This window comes from Syngnathoides biaculeatus, chromosome 18 (genome assembly GCF_019802595.1).
Source record: "Syngnathoides biaculeatus isolate LvHL_M chromosome 18, ASM1980259v1, whole genome shotgun sequence".
Classification (NCBI taxonomy): domain Eukaryota; kingdom Metazoa; phylum Chordata; class Actinopteri; order Syngnathiformes; family Syngnathidae; genus Syngnathoides; species Syngnathoides biaculeatus.
In genome coordinates this window covers 12,745,415-12,751,578 of record NC_084657.1, presented here as the reverse complement: position 1 = coordinate 12,751,578, position 6,164 = coordinate 12,745,415, and the positions used below count along the sequence as shown (strand labels likewise).

Sequence of the window (6,164 nt, the reverse complement as noted above, 5' to 3'; positions counted from 1 at the left end):
TGGCTAATGCACACGGCGCACGGGGATTGTAATCGACGAGGCGGATGTAGAATTAAATAATAATGACGTGTAATGCGAGGTTTAACACTTAACATACATAATTTTTTGGCCAAATTCAGAATGTGCGTTTAAAAAAAACCCCCCAAAAACGGGTGCCAGAATGCTTTGGGGCTGCAGAAAAGTAACTACTGAGCTGAAACAAGGACAAAAAACTTGACTGTATAGTACAGATTCATAATTTTTTTTTTTTTTGCCAGACAATATTTTATCATGTTGATGTATTTTTCTGAATGTAGAATTAATTAAAAAAATATAAGAGAGCTGATCAACTTACCCGACGACCCAGTGAGATCAGTGAGTGAGCTGACGTAGCCGGCGGTTTTCCAAGCTCAGCCGTATGCAGCTGTCTCCAGTACATATAGGACACAGCTGTTAAATATCATATCTTTCAAATTCCTTATTTTTAGATTCTGTTGCTAAGTGGAGGTAAACAATATGGCCAAGAAAGGAAAAGTTAACTATAAGAAAGTCTAGTCTTGTCCCTGTGTGGCTTCGTATGCAAAAACAAAAAGTTATAAATCGATTACAAATGTATTGAGCATAAAAAGTTAAATACAAACAAATTGCACTTTATCAGTGTTTTCATTTTTTTTCCCCTACGTACCACTCGTGCTACACATGTTGCATTTTGAGAACACGATATTTACAGTCTAGAGAATGTCAGTTCATCACTTCACTGACATTTCCGTTCTGTAAAGCAAAATGTCAGCGCTTCCATAAAACTGACCAGGGAGACTTTTGATGCGGGTGACAAAGACCCACGGGAGCCAGGAACTCATACTTTGACCCCCCCCCCCCCCCCCCTGCTGAGCCCCAACACACACCAAACCCACGACATCCATAGAATAATTGGTGGGCTTGCCGGCGAGCTCCGAAGCCAATTAACACCCTTTCCTAATCAAAAACGAGAAAATGTAGACCTGACTTGGCCCAGTCTGACTGAAGCGTGGCTGCCACTCTGTGTCTGCGGCCACTCGGACGACCACCGCACACCCAACCCCACTCAACCGCATGAATTTTTGGGCAATGAGGGTGAAATGTCTGAACTAACAGAGGGGCAGCGGTGTAGATGGAGATCATTTATTTCATTTATCACAGACTTCTGGTGACGCCGTCCCAGCTGCAGTAAGAGCAGGCGATACCCCCCCCTCCCCCCCGCGCGCCCAATCGTACTCACTAATGATTTCGGCGGTGATTTAATTTCACACTCGGTGCTCGGATGCACAACTATTTGTAAACAAAACACGAAAAAGTCCATTCCCCTTAAGATGTCCCCTTGAAAAGTGGTTACGAGTGCAATACTTTTGTGACTCACGCACCTTTCAAGGGCAAGCGATGCGTGCGCTCGCCTCGCCGGAGCAGCGCAGCTGACAGCTCTCGGTGCGACGCCGTTTCAGGGCGAGGCGTGAAAGGGCCGACGGGTGGCGTGCGAGCCTGGGAGTGCCGTCACCGCGTTTACCTTTAATACCTTAGCCCACACTGCCAAGGCAAATCAAGCGCACGCACACACCAGTGGAGGGGAAACGCGGACATGCAGCAAAGCATGCAATAGTCGCTACAAAAACGCTTCTTCAGTTTTATTGCCAAGGAAAAGTTTCCATCCAAGACTTTACGGTACAGTAAGTCATTTGGGAATTGACGGTTGTAGTTGTGTTTGGCCTTGTTTTTCTTCTTTGTCTTCTTTTGGGATGCTGCCACTGAAGGGTACCAGTGAAAACTGGACTTGTATGAACGAGCCCCTTGAAGACACTTTTGGGATCCAGCCATCATCTGGACCGAAGCCTGCTGCAAAATTGTGAAAACCACGAGTAAATGACGCCTAAAAAAGAAAATCCAGGGGAGGACTCTCCTTTTCGAACCTGACGACAAACATTTAACTTGTCTCTGACATAAAAAAGCTTGTCTTTTACCCAAAATTAATCACTTCAATATACAGTAAAGCCTCGCCTCTTGAACGTCCCCCGTTTTCGAACAAATTGGTTTTCCAATGAAAATTCTGAGTTTTTTTGCTTCTGTTTTCGAACAAAAATCGGTACTCGAACACCCCTGAGAAAACCCAAAAATAACATATTGCGCGCGGCCAGACCAGCTTACGCACGATGCGCTTTGTTGTGAATTCCCACGCTGCCGAAAAAACATATCCAATAACATAATGGACGCGGCGCAAGCAGTTGACCCACCCACTTGCTTGTTTAAAGTTAGTCTGCGCTTTTGTTAATAAAGTTTACAAGGCTGGGGGCCGAGTTGCTACAGATACGGCAATGCACTCCCACCCTAGATTACGCTACTACTAAAGCATAACTTTTAAGCAAAAAATAAATATATTTCTGAAATTATTTAATTGTATAAAATATTTAAACTATTCTTGTATTTCTACTATGGAAAAAGCTAAAAAAAATGCTTTAAAAAGACCAATTTTTTAGGCTTGGAACGCATTATTTCTTTTTCCATTTACTGCAATGGTAAACATCGATTCGGTTTTCCAACAAATCACGCCTCGAACCGTTTTCTGGAACGGATTGTGGTTGAGAACCGAGGCATTACTGTATTTCCTTGGCAGCAAACTGTGCTTCTTTCCTATTTAGACGGGGCTATGGCAGCATCTTGTGGCATCTGTGAAGAAAGAGCACAAAAGAACAAATTAAGCTGTGCCTTGATGTTTGGTTTGAGAATAAACTCCAACTGGTCCGTGTCAGGAAATGATTTTTTTTTTAGGAAATCGTTCATTCCTCATTGTGAATGACTTGAATGAGGTCCGCTCGCTCGTATGTGAAGCGTGCACTTGCAGCCAAGTCACTCGTGTCAATGTGACATTTTCTTTGGTTTGGTGGTGTGCTGCGAGATTTAGCTAATGTAAATTTCAAAAGTGAAAATTAAACCTGCGTTGTCTCAACCAAAGCACGATTGTACAATTGGGAAACATCCATCCGCCCTGAATGCAACAAAGGCCTGGCGTCCGAATACTTATGTCCAATTTGTTACGGACTGTAGCTGCAAAGCGACACCCCCTCACTCTCCCCTTCCTCGTTTTTTACGGCATGACCTCAGGACAGCAGTCCACGCGAGAGAGAGAGGGGGAAAAAAAAATGAAAATCACTGTGCGGGGACCCCCCAAACGTTCACATAGACCATCAGGAAGCAGAATGAGTCTCAAGACAGCCACGCTGATGGCTCCTTAAGAAGCCGACTCCCAGCCGTCCACACGTGGAAGCATCCCCCTGCCCGGCGCGTCACGTTTTATTTATTATGTCTTCGCTCCGTGCTCCCGTCTGGCCAACCTGCGCCCCCGTTACCCTCCCCGTCCTCAGCTCCATTTTCACCATTCCTCTGAGATGACGTCTGCTGCCAGGCCTCCGCAACGGCATGCGTTCATGAGCCGCCGCTGGGTCCCGGACGGCTGTTTGCCTCCGCCGGCGGCCGTTAATCCCACGCTTTGCTCATTAAAGAGAAAGACTCTGTGTGGAAGCAATTACAGAGGGAGGGAACTGGCCGAGAGAAATGGGGGGGGGGAGAAATGGGGGTGGGGGGAGTGGAAAAACAAAGAGGACAAACTTCAAGCGAAGTGAACCGCTGCATATTCACGGCTCGGCGTCCATGAATTGCTTTGGCCCCATCTTGTTGCCTTTTGAAGCAAAGGAACCACAGTGGTCACTTTAATTAAATATTCATTCTGTAACTCGGGGTATCTGATACCACCCCCCCAACCCTCAGAATGATACGAGTAAGAGTATTCACGCTTGAGTACTCAATGAACAGTCAAAGACTTCTGTTGCTTTCTGACTCACATGATGATTCGCCTTGTGGTGCGTGGCCACCAGGTGGCAGTGTAATACAGCCATGCATACAAAGGTGAAGAAGAGCTTCACAACTACTGTGACTACAAGCTATACCAAATAGAGGACAAAGAATACACTTGTGAATGCAGTTATACTGTATATCGACATGTGTTTGACCGTTTACGTTCAAATATTCATCGCTTGAAGCATTGCGTACATATAAAATTTGTATTCTTCTAAACGACAACAATGGCAAAGTGAATGGCGCCTACGCACGGGGGCCAGATTCAGAGCTGCAGTCGGTTCTCTCAGCCAAAGTTTGTCTTGGAAGGAATCACAAATATTCTGTCTGTAAACACAAGAGACAAAGAGACCTCAGCAAGGATAAAACAAATGAACTCGGCAGACAAAAGCCTGCAGGATTTGACAGATGGCGCCGAACTCGATGGAGTCCACACAAACATTCACACAACTTCTCATTGTCTTTGATCTCCCTTTTAATTAACTCAGGCTGAGATAATTACAGTGACTACATGTTTTTCTTTCCATTTGAGGACTCATCCCAGCTGACTTTAGGCAGGAGAAGTGGGGTATCGCCTGATATTGGGCGATAGAAGTGGGATACAGCCAAGGACTGTGGTTATACCCTGGACTCTCCATCTATACATTTTCTACAGAACCTGTCATCCTTATGGTTGCAGGAAACCAAACTATAATCTAGCCAACTTTGATGAGAGAAGCGGGGAATCCCATCAGAGTTTTGGTGAGAGAAACAGGTTACCCACCTGAGCTTTAGTGCGAGAAGTGAGGTGGACTGTCCTTTTATCCACCCGTCCATCCGTTTTGTAATACTGCTCATCCTGATTAGGGTCACGAGTGAGCCGAAGCCAATCCCAGCTGACCGTTGACGAGAGAACCTGACATGTCGACTTGTTTTACATATTGGGGGTGGAGGTTGACCAAACATTTGACCCACAGATGCTCGATTTTAAATGACACGCGGTCAAGGAGGCATTCGTGAACAATACTGGCGTCTGATTGGAGCTGGCAGCGTCTTCATTAGCGCCCGCTGGTGTGTATCCTGGCTTTCAATCAATAGTAATCAGAGAGAGAGAAGAGAGAGAGAGAGAGAGCGAGAGAGAGAGCGAGAGAGAGAGAGTTAGAGAGCGAGAGAGGGAGAGAAAGCGAGAGTGAGCGAGAAAATCAGTGAATCAGAGAGAGAGAGAGAGAGAGAGAGAGAGTGAGAGAAAATCAGAGACAATCAGAGAGAGAAAATCTGAGATTCAGAGGCAGAGATTCAGAGAATGAGAGAGAGAATCAGAGAAAGAGGGAGAGAATCAGAGAAAGACAGAAAGAGAAAATCAAAGAGCGAACCAAAGAGAGAGAAAATCAGAGAATGAGAGCGAGAGAGAGAGAATCAGACAGAAAATGAGAGAAAATGAGAGAAAGAGAAAATCATAATCAGAGAGAAAGAGAGAGCGAGAGAAGAGAGAGAAAGAAACCAGAGAGAGAAAGAGAAAATGAGAGAGAGAGAGAGAGAGAGAGAATTAAAAAGAAAATCATAGAGAATGAGAGAGAAAGAGAAAATCAAAGAGCAAACCAGAGTAAGAGAGAGAGAAAATCAGAGAATGAGAGAGAGAAAATCAGACATAGAAAATCAGAGAGAGAGAGAGGAAGAAAATCAGAGGGAGAAAAAATAGAGAAAATCAGAGGGAATCGGGGAGGGAGGGAGGGAGAGAGAGAGAGAGAGAGAGAGAGAGAGAGAGAGAGAGACAGTGAGAGAGAGCCAGAGAGAGAGCCTTCTGCCAAGTTTACTGTATATGAGTCAATATTGAAAGAGGCCCACACGTGCTTTCCATCCAATTTCTGCAGGAGCCTCTACCAGTTGACTTTTTCCCCACCCTGCAGTAGAAAAAGTACATGATGTATACATATTTCATAAAGGTTAGATGATCGACGCTGCAGACAAAAACGAACCAAAAAAATTTTTTTCCAGCAATTCCAGCTTTACAGATGCCACGTCTACGCTGAAAGCAGCGCATGTCAAGGCAATTTGATTCGAGTGAACAAAGCAAAAAAAAAAAAAAAAAAAGTGATTTTTCACAAAATAGTTGTTTTTTTTCTTCTTGTATTGCAACTGACGAGGTGACGTGCAGTGCAAAGGAAGGACGAGCTCAACAGAGCCTCAGAAGCCAAGAGGAAATTGCGCTTCCTGTTTCCGTGCTTGTCCACTGGCTCTTATTTAAACAACATTTGTCAATTAGTCCGCAGTCGATTATCAACCCCGCCAGTGAGTCCGCAGCAGCTGCTTATTATTAATATCTTATC

At 44.8% G+C, this 6,164-nt stretch overlaps 1 long non-coding RNA gene across 1 annotated transcript; it reads right to left on the bottom strand.

Annotated features, from left to right (window-relative positions):
- Positions 1–1,654: 1,654 nt before the first annotated feature.
- On the bottom strand, positions 1,655–4,760 carry LOC133492009 (uncharacterized). Its single transcript, XR_009792542.1, has 3 exons — positions 4,622–4,760; positions 4,113–4,185; positions 1,655–2,673 (listed from the first exon to the last, which is right to left on the bottom strand). It is a non-coding gene; the product is annotated as an uncharacterized LOC133492009 (long non-coding RNA).
- Between the last annotated feature and the right edge of the window lie 1,404 nt (positions 4,761–6,164).